The following is a 22,679-nucleotide window of genomic DNA, read 5'->3' on the forward strand; positions in this document are numbered from 1 at the left end:
TTTCTCATTGGAGTCTGTTTCTGAAGCTTTTCTGTTGCAAAATTGCCACCCTTAAATCTTTTACTGAGTGGCCAGAGAGGTTGAAGTGTTCTCCTACCGGTTTTTGAATGTTATGATTCCTGATGTCAGATTTGTGTCCATTTATTCTTTTGCATAGAGACTGTCTGATTTGGCCAATGTACATGGCAGAGGGGCATTGCTGGCACATGATGGCATATATCACACTGGTAGATGTGCAGGTAAATGAGCCCCTGATGGCTTGGCTAATGTGATTAGGTCCTATGATGATGTCACTTGAATAAATATGTGGACAGAGTTGGCATTGGGCTTTGTTGCAAGGATAGGTTCCTGGGTGAGTGTTTTTGTTGTGTGGTGTGTGGTTGCTGGAGAGTATTTGCTTCAGGCTGGGCGGGGGGGGGGGCTGTCTGTAAGCGAGGACTGGTCTATGTCCCAAGAGCTGTGAGAGTGAGGGATCATTTTTCAGGGTAGGTTGTAAATCTTTGATGATGTGCTGGAGAGGTTTTAGTTGGGGGCTGAAGGTGACAGCTAGTGGCGTTCTGTTATTTTCTTTGTTGGGCCTGTCCTGTAGTAGGTGACTTCTGGGTACTCTTCTGGCTCTGTCCATCTGTTTCTTCACTTCAGCAGGGGGGTATTGTAGTTTTAAGAATGCTTGATAGAGATCTTGTAGGTGTTTTTCTCTGTCTGAGGGATTGGAGCAAATGGGGTTGTATCTTGGAGCTTGGCTGTAGACAATGGATCATGTGGTATGTCCTGGATGGAAGCTGGAGGCATGTAGGTAAGTATAGCGGTCAGTAGGTTTCTGGTATAGGGTAGTGTTTATGTGACCATCACTTACTAGCACAGTAGTGTCCAGGAAATGGACCGCTTGTGTTGATTGGTCTAGGCTGAGGTTGATGGTGGGATGGAAATTGTTGAAATAATGGTGGAATTCCTCAAGGGCTTCTTTTCCATGGGTCCAGATGATGAAGATGTCACCAATGTAGCACAAGTAGAGTAGGGGTGTTAGGGGACAAGACCTAAGGAAGCGTTGTTCTAAGTCAGCCATAAAAATGTTAGCATACTGTGGAGCCATGAGGGTACCCATAGCAGTGCCGCTGACGTGAAGGTATATATTGTCCCCAAATGTGAAATAGTTGTGGGTGAGGACAAAGTCACAAAGGTCAGCTACCAGGTTTGCCATGACATTATCGGGGATACTGTTCCTGACAGCTTGTAGTCCATCTTTGTGTGGAATGTTGGTGTAGAGGGCTTCTACATCCATAGTGGCCAGGATGGTGTTTTCTGGAAGATCACCGATGGATTGTAGTTTCCTCAGGAAGTCAGTGGTGTCTCGAAGATAGCTGGGAGTGCTGGTATTTCCCTCCGTTCCAGCTTGATGTTCTCCTTCCCTGAGATCTTCATCCTCCTTAACATCACAGAGGTTGTCAGACTAGGGGTGGGACCTTTCTTGATTACGCAGGTAATCGTGCATGCTGCATTCAGTGCAATAAACTGGATAGCCCCCATTCTGCTGCTGGACTTCTGCCTGCGTTATTTTTACTCTTGCAGAGTTTTTTGTTTGTTTGTTTTGGGATTGTTGGGGTTTTTTTGGTGGGGGTGTTATTGGCCTAAGTTTGGAGTACATTTGTTAGGTGTATCTGCCTCTCGCACACCCTAGAAAACCTTCCGTTTGCTGTTCCTGTTCACTCAAGTAAAGGGACCTGATTAGCTATTGCTATGCAATTTGTACAGTCACCTATTCTAAGTGGGTGTAAAGTGCTACTAAATCAGAATGAAACAAGGAGTACTTGTGGCACTTTAGAGACAAACAAATTTATTTGGGCAGAAGCTTTCATGGGCTAAAACCCACTTTTCTAAGGTGCCACAAGAACTCCTCGTGTTTTTGCTGCTACAGACTAACATGGCTACCACTCGTAAATCAGAGTGGTGGCATTTTACATCCATTTAGCATAGATGTCAATTACTACACAAGATGAAAATTTGTAGATAACCAAATCCCAGATTCTGAAATGTAGGACTCAGGCTATGGCTACACTACAGCTTAAATCAACATAAATTATGTCGCACAGGGGTGTGAATTAACCCCCCCTCACCTCTGAGCGACATAATTTAGTGCTGTCCACACCGGTGCTTCTATTGGCGGGAGAACTTCTCCCATTGACATAGCTACTGCCACTTGTGAGCAGTGATGCGGGAACAGTTTTTATAGGGGGGTACTGGAGGTGGAAACCATGTATTTTGGTTATTACTTCAAGCCAGGGGGTGCAGCAGCACCCCTAGTTCCAGCACCTATGATCGCGGGGGGCTGGAGTAATTAATCTCTCCCATAGGCTTAAAGCGGCTACACAGAGAGTTAACATCAGTGCAGCTGCATTGGTGCAGCTGCGCCACTACAAGCTCTCTAGTGTAGCCATAGTCCTAGTACCTTTTACTGCTGGAATGGCCTAATAATATGCCTTTTATATTGCACCTTTCGCCCCAGAAGTCATTTCACTCTGACTGCAGCTACCTCTGGAGTGAATTACAATGGCTGCTTAATATGCAATGTAATCAGTGCAAACCAAGCTTGAGGACTGAAAACTTGTCACTAATATTTCCTGAAGATCTAAAGCTACTTGTTGCAGTCACCCCAGGCTGGCCTTTGGGATCCAGGAGAAAAAAAAGACAGCTCAGAACTGCCGGGGGCAGAGCGGCTTAGGTTATCTGATGGCAATAGGGTGGCGGCAAGATCCCTATCAGTCATCTGCCTGTGGCTGAGCCACCGCCTCTGCTGAGCAGCCAAATGAACCCATGGACCCCACCATTATTGGTTGTCTAACTTCTTGCAGACATTACAGTAGAAATGAGTCTTCCGGATTTGAAAGAGGTTAGTGACTTTGTGGATCTATTCAAAGAGAGTGCTCCTCCCCTGACAGGGGTTGTGAAATGGAAGAATGCAAGCAGCTGACAGTTGGAGAAGTGGACAAATGGGGTGGGAGAAAGGCAGGCATCACTGGCAAAACAAAAGTGCCAGGGAAGAGATGACAGACAAGAACAGGAAGGGGCAGATTTGTGAAGTGCTAGCAGCTCACGCGTGTATAAGTTGCTAGCCCAAAACTTTTTAGGAATGCTATAACCAGGGTAGTTATACTGCAGATGTGCTGGGGGCAAAGAAATAGCTGAGAAAATATTGTTCAAATCAAATTTTTATAAAAATCACCTTTGAAAGAAAACAAGCTTTAAAAGGGAAAGCGATGGGATATAGCCTTTCACCACAGGTTCAAGTCCAGCAGCATACTGTAGGGGCCAAATGTTGTTGGAATCTGATGGGCTACATGAAGTGAACTGGTGCTCCCAGGTCACTTTCAGGTATCCACAGCACACCAACTGTGCCTATCATAACATTAATTGAGACTGCCAACTGGGTAGCACTCTGGGCAAAGGCTTGTAGAAAGCATAGTTGTAGATTGGGAGCGACTGTGTGGGGAAGCTTGCTTTGTTTGTCTGTGTGTCACTTGTTCTGTGAATAAGCAGAGTGTTTGCCCAGAGCTGTCAATCATAGACAATTCATGAGAATTAAAGTCACTAAAATATTTGACTTAATAAAATCCCAGCTTTAAATCCACTCTGAATTTTTTTAATGGTTTTGAATTTACAAAATCCTCCTCTCGAGGGCTGCTGCAGAGCAATCCATCAGCAGTGTGACTAGAGTGCAGCCAACAATGATTCCATTTCCAGAGATGTGCTTTCTCCTCTTGTGCTCATTGTGCTTCCTGACTCAGCTTTACAACACGTCGGAACCATCCTTGTTAGAGATTTTGTCCTTACTGATCCCTTCAGCCTTCTGAAGCTCCCTACTATTGAAGGGGAAGGATTTCAAATATTTCCATTTCTTATGTTTAAAAAAAAAAAGAAAAGAAAAAGTAGAGGCCTTGGGATCTATTCATTCCCTGCAGAGAGGGGGCTGTAAGTTGCTAGCAGTAGAAAATCTGACCTAGAGCCAGGAGGTGTGATGGCTCAGGATGCCTGCAAGCCACATTTTATTGCATGGGTTCCCACCGCCAGAAGTAGACAGCCATGGAGAGAGAGGAGGCATAGCTTGGTGTCCAAGCCTTTTCAGGGTGCGGGGGGGGGTGTCCTCTTGAGCCCTAACTGTTCTAAAGAACTACCCTCCTGGCAGAACCCTGGTCGGATAATTAATCCCCTTGGGGCCTCCCTGCACCTCTCCTCCTTCCTGCCCCCATGCAACATCCTGCATCAGTGGAAGACACTCAAACCCCCCGATTTGAGAAGACTTTACTTTTACATCCATTATGGGGACTACCACGTTAATCAGAAATTCTCTCTGAAAACATAACCAAAAGACGTAAAAGATCTAAATGGGTTTAAGGAAACCAAAAGCCAACTACTCCATGGGACTAAGAGACACACTTTTGATGTGAAAAGAAAAGCAGTACTTGTGGCACCTTAGAGACTAACAAATTTCCAACTTCAGAGACACCATCCAACTCCCATTAAAGCCAATGGAAGTTCTGGGTGCTCAACTCTCAAAATCAGCCCTCAATGCCTCAAGGGATAGGCTAGATTTATTCTTTCCTTGGCCTACGAGCAAGCATGGCTGAAACAAGTAATCTCTGCTCCCCATTCTGTTCATCTCTATTAAAACTGCTAAGGGCCTGTTCTGCCACCCACGTGTTGTCAGATTATTGGAAGGTAGCGGTGATAAAGAATGGCATCTCCCCACTGCCAAGTGACTCACCGCCACACCCACTGTTTAGTTCCAGCTTTATTCCCAAACTCAAAAAAACCAACCAACAACAGCAGTTTTTCTGTTTCCCCATTGCATTTCAGGCTTTCACTGCCTCTCCTCCCACGGTGCTCTGGCATTCCTACTTCCTGCCCCTCTCTCTGGCTCACTCTCCCCTAGCCAATTCCTCTCACATCTAGCTCTGTTCTCCATGAATTACCCTCTGACTCTTTAAAGCCCAGGCAGAGCCCCTCTCCCTTCACTGGCCTAAATGAGAGCCCTGCTCTGGCACAGAGGAGCAGGACCTATTTCAGTTACAGGGGCCAGCCACCCTCTGACAGTGTCCCTTTTCCTTCCTGACCTAAACTTCTGGGAATGTTTAGAATTTGCTTTGGTCTAGCTACTCTTTCCTTTAGGCAATCTCCAATGTACAAACATCTTGTGTGCTCACCTGGTCTCTCACTTCTCTTTATTTTGACTCCTGGACACAAACGTGTCTCTCCTTCATCTACAGCTGATCTATTGAAACCACCTGAATTTGGAATGTCTGATTTAATCCTCGAGCAATTTATCATCAGAATAATTCTGAAGCTATCACTATTACTAATCTAGGTTTTCCAATGTATACTAAATAAATGATAGTAATACTTACCACTTTTATAGTGCCTTCCAGCCCAGGATCTCACTTTCCTTTTCAAGAATAAATGAATAGCCTTTTGGCATTGCTGTGAAGTAGGTATTATAATCCTCATTTTGCAGATGAGCAAATTATGACAGAGAGCCATCATAATCTGATATCTCAGGTGCTCCAAATCAGGGTTCAGTTCATGTGATGGGGTCTGGGGGTTGATCTAGAACAATACTGAGACCACTTGATGGGCCAGAGAGTTAAAAGGTAGCTTTATGCCCGCAATCCTGGAGGTAGCTGAGACCTGTGAAATTAAAGGTGCCAGTCATTTTTTACAAAATCCAGATGGCCTGATTTTTCAGAAGTGTTTTGAGCACCTACCGCATCCATGGACTTCATTAGAAGCTGTGGGTACTTAGTACCACTGAAAGTCGGGTCATAAAAGATCTAGACTCATGCCTAAAAGGCTATAGGCCATATTTTGATCAGTTATAGTAGAATAAATCAGGAGTAAATCTGTTTCATGTACTGCATGCTGGGTAATCTCATGAAAGGACCCCATTCTTGTACTAAATTGGCTCTTTATTAAGAGAACTATTTACAGAGATGCTGCGACTGCAGCTAGCTTTCTAGCCATGTGCACACAGACTGACTTGACTTCCTGGTGCCCCTTCCAAATTATTCCCGTCTAGAACATGTGCTCCTTTCTTCAACTTCCATGAAGGGTGCTACAGTCTATTGTAGTCAAATTCTTCCCCTGAGTTGAGATCTCTTGTCCCAGGAGGAAGGATGTATAATTTTCCTGCATCTTAGATGCTTACCCAAGAGAATGACTGGTGAGTTTCTATACCATGTCTGCTTGTGTTTATCTGAGGACCCCAGAGCAGTCCTGGCAGAGCCCAGAAAGGAGATATTTTGCTGCTAAATAGAACCAGTTTTAAAGGTTTGATTAAGAAAGAAACTTTGACTCTGATTCTTGTCCAAATGCAGCTTTGTCAGACTTTCTCTTATTTCTGCCTTTCTGCAATTCTATGAGAAGGGATAATGCTGCTTTTTCATCCTCTGGCTAAACTAATTTAAAAAGTTTTTACCAACTTATACTCTCTGTTAGGAGGCCTACTCTTTGGTACTTAAATTTGATGTTAACTAACTCAGTCATGGAGGAGCCCTCTGGGGCCGTAGGGTCTTGCTATTACCACCTCTCTTCCAGAGAGTCTTGAAGTTATGAGCTGTGATGGCCAACTTACTTTTTAACCATCTTCCACAAATACAAGGTGGTACTGACACCTCATCCCCAATTTCTGTGCAAAGTTGTATCAGATTTTCATCTAAATTAATCTGTGTCACTGCCTCTTGTTTTTCCCAAAGCCACATTTTCACCCTGGAGAGGCAAAGTTACGAACTCAGGAGGTCAAAAGAGCTGTTAGCTGCTTCTTACATAGGATAGGACTAAGCCATTTAGAAAGACAGGCTATTTTTGATCTCTGGAGAAAAATCTAGAGGGCAGACCATCTCAGCACAAAAGCTGTCTAAGGCCTTGTCTACATACAAAAGTTGTATTGTTTTAACTACACTGGTATAGTTTATTCCTTTATGGGAAGGGGAATAAGCTATAGTGGCATATGACAGTCCTTTATGCTGGTATAACTGCATCTACACTAGAGGTTTTAATGATATATCTATATCTATAAAATCTCAATGTAAAAAAACATTATAATAATCATAGTTATTCCAGATAAAAACTGCATAGACCAGGTCTAAGGGGATAAGACTATACATTCAGTCTTGTTCTGAACTGGCTAATGTCTCTGTGCTTGAACATCTCAAGGCTCATTCAACTTGGGGACTAGCACCTTTCTTATATGGAAACACAATCTGCCCTTATGTGGAGACTGCTGGGTTACTAGGCAGAGTTCAGTTCACACTGTCACGAATCACTCTTCTCTGGACACTGCATCAAAGCACATGCTAGTTACTAGATGGCAGTGTTTCAGTCACACCAGGAAGTAGAAAAGGGGCTACTTACAGGCAGTTAGAGCTTATCTACATGTGGAAGTTATACTGGTATAAACTAAGGTGTGAATTTAAAGTGCTATCATTATACCCACCTACTCCCTGTGTGGATCCACCCATTCTGGTATAAGAGAGCTTTATTTTGGTTTAACTTATGTTGTTTTGGGAGGGGGTTAAGCTAAACAAACCCCAAAAGCAATTTATTGTGGAATAAAAGTGTCAACAGGGGGAGTTATAATGGTGTAACTATTGTGGTATAATTATACCAAGATAGCTGGTAAAAACATAACCATGTTGAAAGTCCTAACTTTTGTTCTCAGAATGTGTTGTCTCAACTGAGGTGCAGTGCCTATTCCATTTTGGGGCCCAGGTCCAAATAAGCAGGGCCACCCAGAGGCGCATGGGAGGAGGAAGGAGTAATTTGCCACAGGGCTTGCCATTTGAGAGAGCCCTCAAAATGACAGAGAGGCGGATGGGCCAAATTTGATGTGTGACATTGCGACCTGGTGCACAGGGTTGTACACCATTGAGGTTTGGTGCCTACCATTGATAGTGTGGGGAGCGACTCACCTGTCCTAGCCAGGCATAGATCCCACTGTTGCTGCCACGGGTATCATCTTGCCAAGCCAGGGTGAGAGCCTGTAGGTACGATTGGGGTTGGGGTTATTGCTCCCCCACTCCCCGCAATACCTACTGGGAGGGATATGACCCCACAGACCTAGACCTTCTCTGACCCTTCATACCCTCCCCAGGTTCCCTTCCTTGCTGGGAGGGGAGCAACCCCACTCACTGGGCCCTTTCTGAGCCTGCCCCCATCCCCTCTCCTCTTCTTAAACTCTTCATTCTCATGATAATCTTTTTGGGAGAGTTGGGGACTCAGTTTCAGATTTTCCCTGGCCCCAAAAACCTCTGTGTGGCCCTGTAAATAAGACTCCTGGAGACCGAAAAGAATTGAGTGATGGCTTCAAGGTACAGGATATTTATACCCTCAGTTTATAGAATGGAGGGCTTGAGGGAATCACTCATGCCCCTTAATTGTCAAGGATGGCTTAAAAGGTTCATGGCTACATAGCATGACTGTTTAGAGGTGAGTCATTTGGAGACAGTTACTGTTAGTGAGTTCCTCCTTTTTCTCCCTAGCTCATCTGAGTTTATAGCCTGCCATACTATTGTTTCCATGTCAACAGACTGTAGTGTCCTAAACACAGGATTATGACTTCAGTGCAGGTTCCAGAAGATAGAGAAGCAGTATTAAGAAGGCTGAATGCTTTATTCTAACACAAATGTTTCCTAACACAGAGGTGAATAAGGGACACTGCTAGTACAGTGCATTATGTTCTGCATAAATATTCCTCTTTTCAAATTTGGCCCAATACAGAAGTCCTTTAAACATGGCAATAATTGCATCAGCTCTGACAGGCTCACACTGGTTGTGACCACTCACTCAGGTGGAGTTGTAACATAATTTAAACAACACAATATTAAAATGGGGAGGGTCTCTTCTGCACTTAATCCAGGCTTGTCAAGGTGATGGTCCAAAAGTGCAACCTCATTTTAAAATAGGAAAGGTCTAGATCCTGTAAAAGATTAGGACTTAGACTTTCAAAATATGCATGGGATTTAGCCACATATCTTCCATTAAAGTTAATCGCTAAATCCCCCATACAACTTTGAAAACTGCACCCTAAACTATTTAGCTATAGATTACTGAATTATTCCCAGGGCAGCACTGGCTCAAGAAAACTCCATGATCCTTTTTAATACACATTTAATTAAACAAAGAATGAAAGAAGAAAATCTGACAAACATACAAAATTGCTATTAAAGAGAATATTTCCTAACATTTCTCTTTAAAAATAGAAATCAAAATCACTGGTTTTTCTAAAAAAACAAAACCACACCACTACCCAGCAGAGGAAGTACAGCAACATAAATGTCAACATTATCTGTTTTTTGTTGAACCAGGCCCCCAATCAACCCGGCACTGTACAAACTTGGATGGTTCCAAATCATTTGTGAGGAGGCTTTTCTACATTTTTTATCCACTTCTTTTTCTTTTTCAAAAGCACCAAAATCCTAGTTAAACTAACAACGTCTTCATGACCCTCCTCTCCCTGCCTCCTCCATAGACTCAATTTCTCTACATCTAATGCTTGAATGATTAATAGTTAAGAATAGGGATAAGTTGGGCAGAGTCTCTAAGTTTTAGCTTCCCTTTCCTTGACAATTTGGGAATAGGCATATTTGAGCAGGCACTGATGTAACATTTGGAAAGAAAAACCTGCATGGATCAGATTTGTCCTTAGTCATCAGTTCTCTTTTTTTCCTGTTCTTTTTGTTTCTTAATTGTTCCCTTTGGTATAATATGGCACAGTTTTAAAAGAAAGCTGCAATTGATGAGAGTTATATGCTTGATGTATTAACAGACAAAGAATTGTATTCATGTGCCCAAGTCTGAAACATAAAAATTTGCAAACTGAAGACATTTTTAATTTGTGTACATTTTATAACAATTAACACAAGTTAAAATGATGAGAGGAAACCAATAATCAGAATTCAGGTTAGGAGAAAAGGAAAATTAACAGATTTGAACTGAGCTCAAGAGAGAATCAAAGCAAAGTAATGCGAGACTGTTTTTGTATAGCCATTTATACAGCAGCATCGCAAAAGGCTTCAGGCCTTGATGTGTAGGGTACAGGCAGTGCATGTAGATGTGGAAGTGGGAGAGAGGTGCTTGTGCCTAGATTTTTGGGTGAATAAATGAGCTCATGGAATCTAGGGTTGTATCTACAATGAGAATACTATGGAAATCTCCCACCATTGGCTGCAGCACTGGTGTATTCCACGGGCGTTAGTCATTGTGGGAGTGCTGGCATAGACTGCAGGAATGCACAGGGCTAATTGGCTCTGCTGAGAATTAAGAAAGCATGCTTTGTTGGGAAAAAGGAGAAACAAAGCTTAGCACATTTGTTAGCAGGTACTAATGGAAAGGAATGAGTTATGGGAGTAAAACTACTGGGACATTTGCAGATACGATAGAGACAAGTGAAATATTGTGAGGGGAGTCCTTGAAATCTCTGGGCACTTGCCAGTCGACTGGTCAAAGATGGTTCTAACCGGTTTTGACAATGGCGGAGACTTGACACTGAGTGATAGGCATGTAGGCTTGTTTATTACAAGATACAAAAGTGAAAAGAATAGATGGATAAATAGAACCATTTGCTAGTCTCAGCTTGTCCAGTTGGAGCCAGCCAACGTGGGTTTGAGCATGCCAGGCCTAGTTGTGTTGTAAGTAATTGATCAATACTTATGATTGATAGCTGTTATATTGTTATACCTAGGTTTAGCTAAGATTAGACTGCACATTGGGATAACTATAAAAGCCAGTTGGTCTTTGGATTAATAAAGAAAGATTTGCCTAAATTCTGGTGCTAGTGCATTTTCAAATAAAGATCCCAACATAGATCAGCTACCAACATTATTCCCACAATATCATCTATCCTGTTCAGAGCAGGCCTAGAAGATGCTAGTAGTAAAAGCACAGGTGGCCAATATACAGTGGCACTTAGATAGTTAGTGCTAGAACAACAGTGGGGGATTTCCCTAAAATTCTCATTATAAGCAAGGCCTGGGAGGGTTGAGAGGAGGATTTTTGTTTAAATAGATGAGATTAGAATTCATAAAATGGGTCCTAGCTGCACAGTTTGGATCCAGATCCAGACTTCCTTGAAGTTCAGGGGCATTCAGACCTTGGAGGTTGGTGGGGTATAGTAGTAAGGGCTGAAACGATCAAGAGAAAAGGAATAGAAAGTTAAAAGGCTGTAATATGATCAATATTTCCTTACCCTCAATCACACACTCTTCAGTTGTTTCATTAGAGAGATTCTAAATTTTACCAGTGAGCTCCACAGGTAACATAAACAAGTGGAAGACTGAAGGGTAGAAATTTAAGGTATTTTATCTTTGGTTAAATTATGACTTCCTTTAATAACAGTGAATTGTTCAGTGAATTTCTTATTAACAGTGCCATGGTTTTATTCTGCAGCTCCCCAACAACTAAGTGCTCTCTTATGGTAGCAAGATACCTTTTGTCCTAAGAAAGCAGTTCCCAAACTGTGGTCCCTGGCACATTTGCTGGTCGTCAACAGACAGCTAGCTAGTGACATGGTGCTGGTCACATATAAATTGCCATAGCTCCACTGAAGTAAAATTTGGCTCAGTTTCCAGCTACTCAACCACATTAAAAGAAAACACAGGTGGGTCAAATACATTTCTAACATTACTTTTTCATATGTGTACTTGCTACAGGTCTGCTATGCCACTATGAACAGAAGTGGTGGTGGTCCATAAGGAAATCTCTACTAGGATGTGATCTACACTCTGAAAAAGATTGAAAACATCCCTCCTATGAATTGATTGAGAGGAAGGATGGTCGGTTGCTAAAACACTGGCCTGGGATTCAGGAGATCTTCCTGGCTCTGCCACACATTTCCTCTATGACCCTGGGCAAGTCACTTAATCTCCCTGTGCCTTAGTTTCCCCATCTGTGACATGAGGATAATACATCCTGACTTCTCAAGGATAAAGAAGATAAAATTGCAGAATCACATTGTGTTTCTTGGCTACTTCTTGGCTTCTAGCACCTGCAGAAAAGTTACGAGCTTTGACATTCTACTAAAATTGCACCTCAAAATATTTCAAGATCCAGTTTTTACTACTGATAAAAGAGATACAGATGTAGATACATATCAGGAAAATAGCTCACTCTGACTCTGCTCCCGCAGCAGATGCAAGTAAGGCAGAAAGAGATGAGGCTACAGTTAATCAGAAGATTCATTAGTGAAGTGAATATGACTAACTTGTCACAATTTCAGAGTAGCAGCCGTGTTAGTCTGTATTCGCAAAAAGAAACTGAGTATTTGTGGCACCTTAGAAACAAATTTATTTGAGCATAAGCTTTCATGAGCTACAGCTCACTTCATTGGATGTATTCAGTAGAAAATACAGTGGGGAGTCTCATAGGATGCATTCAGTGGAAAATACAGTGGGGAGTCTCCCCACTGTATTTTCCACTGAATGCATCCGATGAAGTGAGCTGTAGCTCACGAAAGCTTATGCTCAAATAAATTTGTTCGTCTCTAAGGTGCCACAAGTACTCCTTTTCTTTTTGTCACAATTTGCAGCCCAAAATCACTGAACATTTTATCCTCCTCCTGCAAGACTAGGAATTTGCATTTTGAGCTTAATTCAATCAATTGGCTTCCTATGCTTCTGTAAACAAATAATCAAACACAGAATCACTGCATAATGAAAGAAATAATTATTTTAAAACAATAGAACTTATAAATGCCTTCTGCTAGATGCAGAATTTAGCCAGCATATGTTTAAAAAAAAAAAAAAAAAAGGGGACCTTTTATACCAATTCCAGCTAGCTGTTAATGGTGACATTTACTGTCACCCACTGATTTGTGAATTGCCACATTGTCATTCTAAGCCACAGTGTGGAAGGAAAAAAAAACAAAGATGCTTATGCCAATGCAGTATTACCATTCTTGGGAGTGGAGAAACTGTGATCATTTTTATATATATTATGGAAAGACTAAAATTAGCAAATATTACAGTCCCACGTGAATCTCATTTTTAAGGATGTAGGTTTGAATAATAAATAATTTGGCAGGACAAATTGTTTTGTAGTTAAAGTACAGGATTGGCAATCAGGAAACCCAGGTTATATTCCTGCTCAACCACAGCCTTCCTGTGTTAATTTGGACAAATGGTTTAATTTCTCTGGGCCTCAGTTTCATCAAACACAAGTGAGGGGCGTAATAATATTTAACACCCCTATGAGAGACAGGTTAGAGGCAATTCATTAATGTTCATAAAGCATTTTGAGACCTCAGATGGAAGGTGCCATAGAAGGGGAGTGTACTGTTACTGCTATAATGGAATCTCACAGTCTGTGCATTTTACAATCCACACAACAAAATTGGCCATTTCTTCTCACAGATCTAAAGACAAAGCACTGTAATGAGTGGTCATATAACAAATTGTTTACTAGTGCATGAGGAAGCATTAGCCTATGTAACTAAAGGTGAATTTCAATTGTCAAAATAAAAAACAAATGACAAAAGCCTCCCAAAACAAAATACCCACAATTCTCCCCAAGGAGAGAAGGTGAGAGAGTATTATGCACGTGACAGATATTGGTCACATCACTTAGTGCACTCGGATACTACAGTGATGAGGGCAGTATAAGAATCTATATAACACAAGAGAAAAGAGATGAAAAAATACATTAAAATGTTGTGTTAACCTTGCTTTGGGCCAAGTTCTTTTTTTGTTACTGGCAAACCAGTGGAAGAGCTGGTAATAGACTCCAGAGGTCCTGATGTCCCATTCTCTGTTCTAATAGCTAGACAATACTACTTCATCTCAAAATCTCTTTCTCCTCACTGCTGTCTTGGCAAATGATTATTGAAAGGATCCCGCAATCTACCAATGACATAGTTAACTACTGACATGTTAACCTCAACATATTGGTTTCAGTTTGTATAAGCATCCTAAAGTTTGGATACTTATCTAAAACTTGTCTAACTTGATTGTTAGAATAGGTCTGGAAATCTCATGGGAACCATCTCTCTCTCACTCACATCCCTTTTCTGGTCAAGTCAGGAGTACCACAAGAACAGACTGTTTCATAATATTTCAACACTTCTGGTTCCAATCCTGGAATAACTGGAGGTACAGAGGCAGGTGAAAATGGAATAATTTTTTTTTAAAAATTGAACTTTTCTAAATCTCAGAAAAAGAGTTTGGTTTGGGTTCACTTTATTTCCAGTGATCGCATATACCCTTTACAATAAAAGTGGTAGATTTAAAAATAAGCAAAACTATTGACAATAACACAATGAAGAATTTTTCTAAAAGATTCTATCTTTACAACCAAGGCTGTCCCTTCTAAAAGGTGATCTGCAGAAGGGAACAAATTTGGGGTTGTATACTTTTTTGTACTTTTAAATATGTCCCCCTACCTACTGACTCCTGCCCCCCCCTTCTTATGTAGAAAATAAGGAATTTCAAGTGTTACATTTTCTCGCTTTTTGTTGAAGGTTTCAGTTGAAGGATGCAAAGATGTGGATTTGGAGTTGTCTTATCCCTTAATTGAAGGAATGGAGGTGGTGTTAAAGATTCAAAGATCTTTTTTCCCCAATTGTGTGTGTATTTGTAAGTAGTAGTGTGTTAGGCAGAGCGTCTTAGGCCTTTCTATAGTACTGTCACTGTAGAATTTAAAGCTTTATCAAAATCAAGATTTAAAGGTGAGTTGTTAGAATGAGTTAGATAACATGTCCTAAACGTCTAGTGCAGCGTTTCTCAAATGTGGCCACCAGGGAGGCAAAGTAGTGGCCACGCCCCCTCCCTGTTTGCTCCTGGATGCCCTGCCTTGGTATTGGTTGCTGGGGCCGCCAGCAGAGGTTGGGCCCTGTCACCCTCTGGAGACACCTGCGGCACAACGCTGTAGGAGCAGGCACCCAGTGGGTTCTCCACCTTCCGAGGGGAGGTGGGGCTCAGGCTTTGGGGTTCAGCCCTGCGGTGGTGGGGTGGCAGGCTCTGGCTGCGGGGCTTCAGGCTCCAGTCCTTGGCTCCAGATGCATGGCACCAGGCCTCAGACTCGAGGCTCTAGTCCCCCACTGCCTCCCTTGGCCCCACCATCCAGGGCTTAATTTGTCCCCAGGCTTGCCGGGGCTGAGTAAGTCTGCTCTGAAAAGTGATATTTACATGTTTGTTAATATCACTTTTCACAACAGACTTACTAGCTAGCAATAAATAAATTACAATGATTTGGATGTGTCTATGTGCATATTTATTTGTTTCCCTAAAGCTAATTAAGTATTTTAGGAAAAAATGTGAGCGCGGCTACAAGCAAGAGTTGGTGGCCGCACTCGGAGACCACCAAAAAATTTGTCCTGAGAACCCCTGGTCTAGTGTAGACAAAACAGGATAGATTTTCAGACATGCTAGCTGGTTGAGTTGAAGCCTGGGCTCTCTACTGAGCTTTAATTCAACTAGTTTAGCACATGTTAAAGAACGTACTGCCTTGCTCACTCCAGACCTTTACAATATGTTAGCTAGAATGTGCTAGCTAAGGCTATGTCTACACTTATAAGCTTACAGCGGCACCATTATACTGATTTACAGCAGCACAGCTGTGTGAGTGCTCGGGTAGCCGTGTTATGCTAATTGGAGAGAACTCTCCCATCAACATAACAAAACCAGCTCAATGAGCAGTGGTAGCTATGTTGGCTGGAGAGTGTCTCTCCCCAACATAGCGCTGTGCACACTACCACTTATGCTGGTAAAACTTATGTCGCTTGGGGTGGGTTTTTTTCATCCCCTCTGTGTGCCAAAAGTTTTGCTGACATAAGTGCTAGAGTAGACGTGACCTAACAAAATACCCATAAATTCCAGTCTAGACAAGGCTGAAGTATTTAACTGGTAGATTTTTGTAAAAGGACCATGCGGTTTAGCAAAAATAAGTCCACTCATAGGACCGCATGCTAGGAACTTGCTGCTTTATTTTACAGCATCACAATAGTGTGAGTGTGTGCGCGCGCTAGAGAGAGAACTCCCACTGACTAGAACAGGAGTCACAGGTGGAGCATGTCCTATGATACTCTGCCTAATCCACTTTACCCTATCATGTCTACTTTACCACAGGTTTCAGAGTAGCAGCCGTGTTAGTCTGTATTCGCAAAAAGAAAAGGAGTACTTGTGGCACCTTAGAGACTAACAAATTTATTTGAGCATAAGCTTTCGTGCATCCGATGAAGTGAGCTGTAGCTCATGAAAGCTTATGCTCAAATAAATTTGTTAGTCTCTAAGGTGCCACAAGTATTCCTTTTTGCGAATACAGACTAACACGGCTGCTACTCTGAAACTAAAGTATTAGAGCCCTCTAGAAATGGAACTATTGTCCTTACAGTGTGTATGATAAAATCCATTGTTTCATGTTCTCTCTGTGTGTGTGTGTGTGTATATATATAAATCTCCCCACTGTATTTTCTACCGAATGCATCCGATGAAGTGAGCTGTAGCTCATGAAAGCTTATGCTCAAATAAATTTGTTAGTCTCTAAGGTGCCACAAGTACTCCTTTTCTTTTTGCTAATACTTTAGTCTAATTCAGGTATTGGTTATAATTCAGGGGTAACTGGTTGGGGGTTTAGTGGCCTGTGATGTATATGGGGAGGGAGGGTGTCAGATTAGATGATCTGGTGGTACCTTCTGCAAACTTTGTGACTAAGTCAATTAGAACTCCAATTTAAGTGCCTAAATAAGGCACCCAAGTTTGAAAACACTGGCCTTAGTGTTTCTAGTAGCATAATAGGCTAAAATAAGTGAAATAATAAGCTAAAATAGGCTAAGCATCAACAGAATCATATACAGTATTCATTTCTCATAAAATACTGTAATGTAAACATTGACAGTTGGCTCTGAGCACTGATTTATGGTAATTATATTGAAATTATTCATGAGCTCACCCTTTGCTTAATAAAATAAATTATCTGGCTGTAGTTTCCATCTAAATCTTAGGACAAATTCATCCTAACTCTATTAATGTGGATTTATACAGGGATGAATGTGGCTTCCTGGCTTTAGGAATTCATCTATTCAATTTAAATCATATGGGGAGGGAGCGGGGAGAGAAAAAAAGTATCCTAATTGCCTGTAGATTGGAGGGAACACCTAGGCTTAACTTTTTTTTTTTTTAAATACACTCTCCGCTCCCCCACTTCCCTTACTTCTTGCATATGTATATATTTTTTTTAATAGGCTCACATACAGGAAATAATGTGGTGATTATCTTGAAATTCTCTACATAGTATATAGATTAGACATTCTAAGCTTTCTTCTTTTTATCATGATGTAGATGTAACATGACATACCTAGGTAAATCACCGATAACAGGGATTGAACCCAGCACATCTGGATCTAAAACCACAAGCCTCTACTACCTGAGTTGAAAGACAGTTCCATTAGTTCAAAGGTGGTAGTCGACTGGTAAACATCTGAGGTTCAGCCACTAGTGGAGCCAGACTGTTTGTGGGGGTTACATATGATTCATTTTGTTGTAAGATTTCTGGGTTGTTTCTCTGCTCATTTGCTTCCTATTTGTCCGCCCTCATCACTGGCAATATAAAAAATAATAGATTAGTTAATGAAAAAGTTGTACGTTCCAACTCATGCCCCCCTACCATTCAACAATGATAAGCAGAGGCATAGCATAACTCCCTCTTTGCTCACAGTTTAGAGCACTTGATAGTTCATACACATATAGTACATGAATAGTAAAAGTTTGGAGGTGAGGCAGAAATTGTACAACAGTGGCAGGTTTTGCAGAAGTCAAATAGTTTGAGCAGCAAGTTGGAAGACAGAGAAGTTGCTTGGTACGATGCCGACACACCAGATGCCAGCTCTTGCCTAGGTTGCCAGCATTCGCTAAAAACTGAAATTTGTAGATGGAGATTAGAGCAACTCACTTGTATGTTAGTTTTGTTCAAAATAGAAAAGGAGTTCTTGTGGCACCTTAGAGACTAACAAATCTATTTGAGCATAAGCTTTTCGAGCATAAACTCTGTGTATGATAAAATCCATTGTTTCGTGTTCTCTGTGTGTGTATATATAAATCTCCCCACTGTATTTTCCACCGAATGCATCCGATGAAGTAAGACGTAGCTCACGAAAGCTTATGCTCAAATAAATTTGTTAGTCTCTAAGGTGCCACAAGTACTCCTTTTCTTTATAACTTTGAAAATGTTTGCTCTGAACTTGTGAACTCAGGCATTAGAATCATCTGCTCTCCCCTGGCCCACCAGGTATCCAGCAGGCCTATCAAAATCAGATGGGCCATTAAGGAATATTGCAGTACAAAGGATTGGTTAATGGCCCTACCCACACCTGGGAAATGCTATGTGCAAGGAAGCTCAACTTGTGTAAGTGGAAGCTGAATGAAGGAAATAAAACAAAGTCACAGGAAAATTTTCCAATGGTTTGGCTGTTTGAACTTTGACAGGGCCACACACTCTGAACTGAAGCACAAGATCCCCAGGGGCTGCCTCCTGATCTACTCTGAGAGACGCTTTGACTTGACAGATCTTTGTCACTCTTACGATTTAATGGCAATTCATTTGTGTGTATATGTGGGCTTGTTTTAACCTGTAAATAACTCATTCCTTTTTCCTAGCTAATAAACCTTTAAATAGTTTATTACAGGTATAAGATCTAGGGTGCCCAAAGACCTGAAGTAAGAGATTGGTCGGGGGGGGGGAGAGAAGAGGAGAGCATCAGCATTCACATTGCATTCCCCATCAGTACCCAGCCTGGGCCAGGGAAGCTAATGATCCACCTAGCGGGCCAAATTCAGTGATGAATCCTAGCCCCATGCCACTCTCATGATTGTGTCACGAGTCTCTAATTGTTTTCCTTAGAGTCCCAGCTCCTGGAGTCAAGTAGATGTGTGATGATTTCAGCCTTCATTCTTAAAGAAAAAGTAAGTTTTTAGCCCTTGTGGCTGTGGAGAAAGCTTCAAAATGTGACCCCAGTGTACCCTAAAAGCTCAAAAAGCAGAAGGTAAATAAAAAAACCACCAAATCTGTTTTTACATAATCTCATGGTTTTTAGTGAGCCTGATTTTTGAATATTTGGGGTTGGTAATATTGTAAGACTGATACAGCTAGCCATGAATTCACATTTGGTGAAACGTAATTATAGAAAACATCCACGGTTTGGGGTGTCTGCTTTTTTTTTTTTTTTTTTTGGACAGTCAGCCCTGAGGTGGGTACTCATGATCATGAGCAATTTGAAAGAGTGTGACACTGGCTGCACAAGAAAAATCTAAAAGGAGTTACCAAAGTGCCACTGTGTTCTCGCTCACTGTAAAACATAGGGCTAGAAGCTGAGAGTACGCTGTTCTCACTATTTTAGGAGCAGCAGTACAGAAAATGACTGAGGTCTTACAACAGATTTGAGAAGAGCAAGCCTGGAGAAACCAATTGGGCAAGCAAGCTTTTTTCCCCGTGAAGAAAAAGAATTGTTCCATAAGTTTATGTATGTGAGGAAAGTTAAATTAACCTTAAGGGAAGAAATTGCTAGGAAAAAAAAAAAGATCGTAATAAGCATTATCTACTGCCCTTTGTGTCTAATTCAATGCTTTTGCTACATAAAGCCATATTAGGTCAAACCAGGTTATATCCAGCTAATCATTTGTTCTGTCAGCCAACCGATCACCTTCTGAAGTAACACTATGACTATACAAAGCCAGATGAGGGAAAAGAGGCTCAACATCACAGCTGAGCCTGATTCACACTTCCAGGAAGAGTCTGCCTAGTGCAGGGGTGGAGTAGTAAATGACTTTCTTCTGCTGGGACAGAGGCCAGGGAGAAGAATAGATTCAAAGTCCACATCGTTCCCAGGCAGGCTCTGAGGGAAGCCCAGAGAAGATTTAATGTTACTACTCTCACTCAGGAAAATTTAGTAATGGTGGCAGCCTTCCAGGTGGCAGTAGGGTGACTCCTCCCACTCTTGCATACATCTACTTCCCTAGGGAGTACAAACATTACCCATTCTAGCTGCGGGGAAACGCCCACTAGAAAATCCAGACCATAGGTCTAATACAAAGAGTGGAATTTCATTCTGTGTGTCTATATTACACCTTTAATACTGATTCTTGTAGGTGGTGTAAAATTACCCCACATATGGAGATTTTTTATAGTTAAAACATAGAAGTATTGTGCTTTGTACTCCAATCACAGCAGCAAGAGACACAGTAAATGGACATATTTTCATTAAATTGTTGAGGAAGGTCTCTATGAAAAATGAATACCCTTTGCAAGGTAAAGCAGTACTTGTGGCATCTTAGAGACTAACAAATTTATTAGAGCATAAGCTTTCGTGAGCTACAGCTCACTTCATCGATGAAGCGAGCTGTAGCTCACGTAAGCTTATGCTCTAATAAATTTGTTAGTCTCTAAGGTGCCACAAGTACTGCTTTTCTTTTTGAGAATACAGACTAACACGGCTGCGACTCTGAAATCTGTCACTTTGCAAGGTAAAACACTTGTCTTTAAAGATTTGTATTCATTTGAATACTATTTCTCATCACTTGAAAATACTCTGGAAAAAAAAATGCTGTCAGCTTGGAGAAATCTTTCTGTAAGCTAAGATCAGTTTCGGTCAGACTTGTGTTAACTACAGCCTTTGTAACTTGTTTTCACAGACAGGGAGTTCAGGCCCTGAAGGAGTTGCACTTTAATTAAGAATAGCATTAGTCTCTTGTAAGTGCAATTAAAGTCAATTTCTGAAATGGAAAAAAAAAACCTTAACTTTTTGATGTCTGAAATGTTTAAAGAAAAGCTTTAACCTCATGAAGTGTTAATGAGGTTAGTTCATCCTTGCTTACAGAGTGAGACGAGAGATTATGTCATCACAGAGATATTCACCCCAGGTGAAAGAGCAGGTTTGGTGCTAAAATAAAAACTTACAAAAAGTTCAAGAGAAACTGAGACCAGTGCCATGTCCCTCTGACCCTTAAGAGTCAGAGGAAGGCTGAACTTACAGTTACAGGTCATTTTGAGATAAATTGTGTTGCTACATACACGTCTTCCAGGCCCAAACATTAATCTATTACTGGTTCACTGACGTGCAGTGTTCTGCATGCTCCCAATAAACTTCGAAGGAGCATAAGTTTGTTTTAAATATTACTGACCCTGAGATTTTATGATCTGAAACATCTGTTTGCATTTCTACCCCCTAAAACCTGTTAACTTTTTATATTTGTTCAGTACAGATGGACTTTGCTTTCTGAGAACTGAGAAAACCACAGCTCTAAGACAAAAACGGTGTTGAAGGGTAGTTAAGGGTGCTTCAGGGATGTACCACAAACCTTTAAAAGTCAAGGAAATGCCAACTTAAAAATCAAACAAAACAATCTGTACCCAGACTATGAAGACCGAAGGAAAAGTTGTAATAGGTGGCTCTTATGTAGCAATTTTCATCAGTAAATCTCCAAAGCACTTTACAAAGGAGATCATTAATTCTATTTTTACAGAGATGGAGAAACTAACAGGTGAAGTGACCTGCCCAGGACCAGCCAGTAGGAGAGCCTGGAATAAAACCCAGGTCTTGAGGCCATTCCAGTGCTCTAGCCACTAAGTCACAGAAGAGTCAACTGCAAACTTAAGATATTCGGAGTTCTTTACCGAACTAGACACATAGAAAAGCATGTACAAGATAAAAAGCAATTTACTCCAAAAAGGTTGGAAGAAAAAGATGCTGCAGAGCAAGATGTGGCAAGTTACATTTCAAACGCTTAGGCGTTATAATTTTTTTTAAAATAGTCATTGGTAGGGGTTTTCTTTAGCCTTAACTGTGCTAGACAAAGCAGCCATACAGTGTCAGCTGTAGCTTAACAGCAACTTTTAAAAATTCTGTAGCATAAGTGGTTCTAGATAAAACAGGTCACTTATTTAGCTGATGTTCACATGCACAGGAATGGTAACACACTTGTTTTAAGACTGTAGCAAAGAGAAACCAGTGCAACTTTCCAGTCAGACTTTTCAGAAAGCAGTTTGTAATCCAGATCTTCATTGTAATACATTTAATGTAACAGTATCATGTAACAACTATGACCACACCGAATGCAGAAGAATTGTTTAGACTTCTGCAGTATGGTTGACTGGAAAGAGTAATAAAATTAGATTTGAATTGGACTTGCTAAGAATCTTCTTTGTATTTATTAGTTCACTTATATTGAAGTAGGAATTAAGTGAAAGGATAAACAGGTTTAAAAGTGGTCTACAAGTACCTTACCTTCCACAATATTTGCAAACATGCTATTTAATTTTTTTGTAACAGTATTCAGCAAGTTAGACCTCTCGCCATATTAAAATCAGTTTTCTGCAGGAGTGAAAACAGTTTCAGATGCTTTGTTTAAGACAAAAGGGCTTGGTAAATATCGGCTGCTTTAGTTTTTACCTTGAGACATCATCAAATCTAACAAGTTTTAAGCAGAAGTTGGTCAGTTTAGTCTCTAACACATTTCCCATATTAACTCCTTAATTTATACAGAAGACCATGTTTGACAAAACCCACAAACTGAGGCCTACTCTTGTCCTTCCTCCTTCAATTAATCTGGTGAGACAACCCTAAAAGATGACCCTACTCAACATTTCAAAGCAAAGGCAAAAGTAAAACTTAAGTGGTCTGTAAATATGCCCCAAGGTCAAGAATATTTCCC

The 22,679-nt window shown here is 41.2% G+C and overlaps 1 long non-coding RNA gene across 1 annotated transcript; it reads left to right on the top strand.

Annotated features, from left to right (window-relative positions):
- Positions 1 to 14,319: 14,319 nt before the first annotated feature.
- LOC122457674 lies at positions 14,320 to 18,558 on the top strand. Its single transcript, XR_006277332.1, has 3 exons — positions 14,320 to 14,606; positions 17,937 to 17,940; positions 18,262 to 18,558. It is a non-coding gene; the product is annotated as an uncharacterized LOC122457674 (long non-coding RNA).
- Positions 18,559 to 22,679: the final 4,121 nt, after the last annotated feature.

The sequence above is a fragment of the Dermochelys coriacea genome, chromosome 1 (assembly GCF_009764565.3).
Source record: "Dermochelys coriacea isolate rDerCor1 chromosome 1, rDerCor1.pri.v4, whole genome shotgun sequence".
NCBI lineage: Eukaryota > Metazoa > Chordata > Testudines > Dermochelyidae > Dermochelys > Dermochelys coriacea.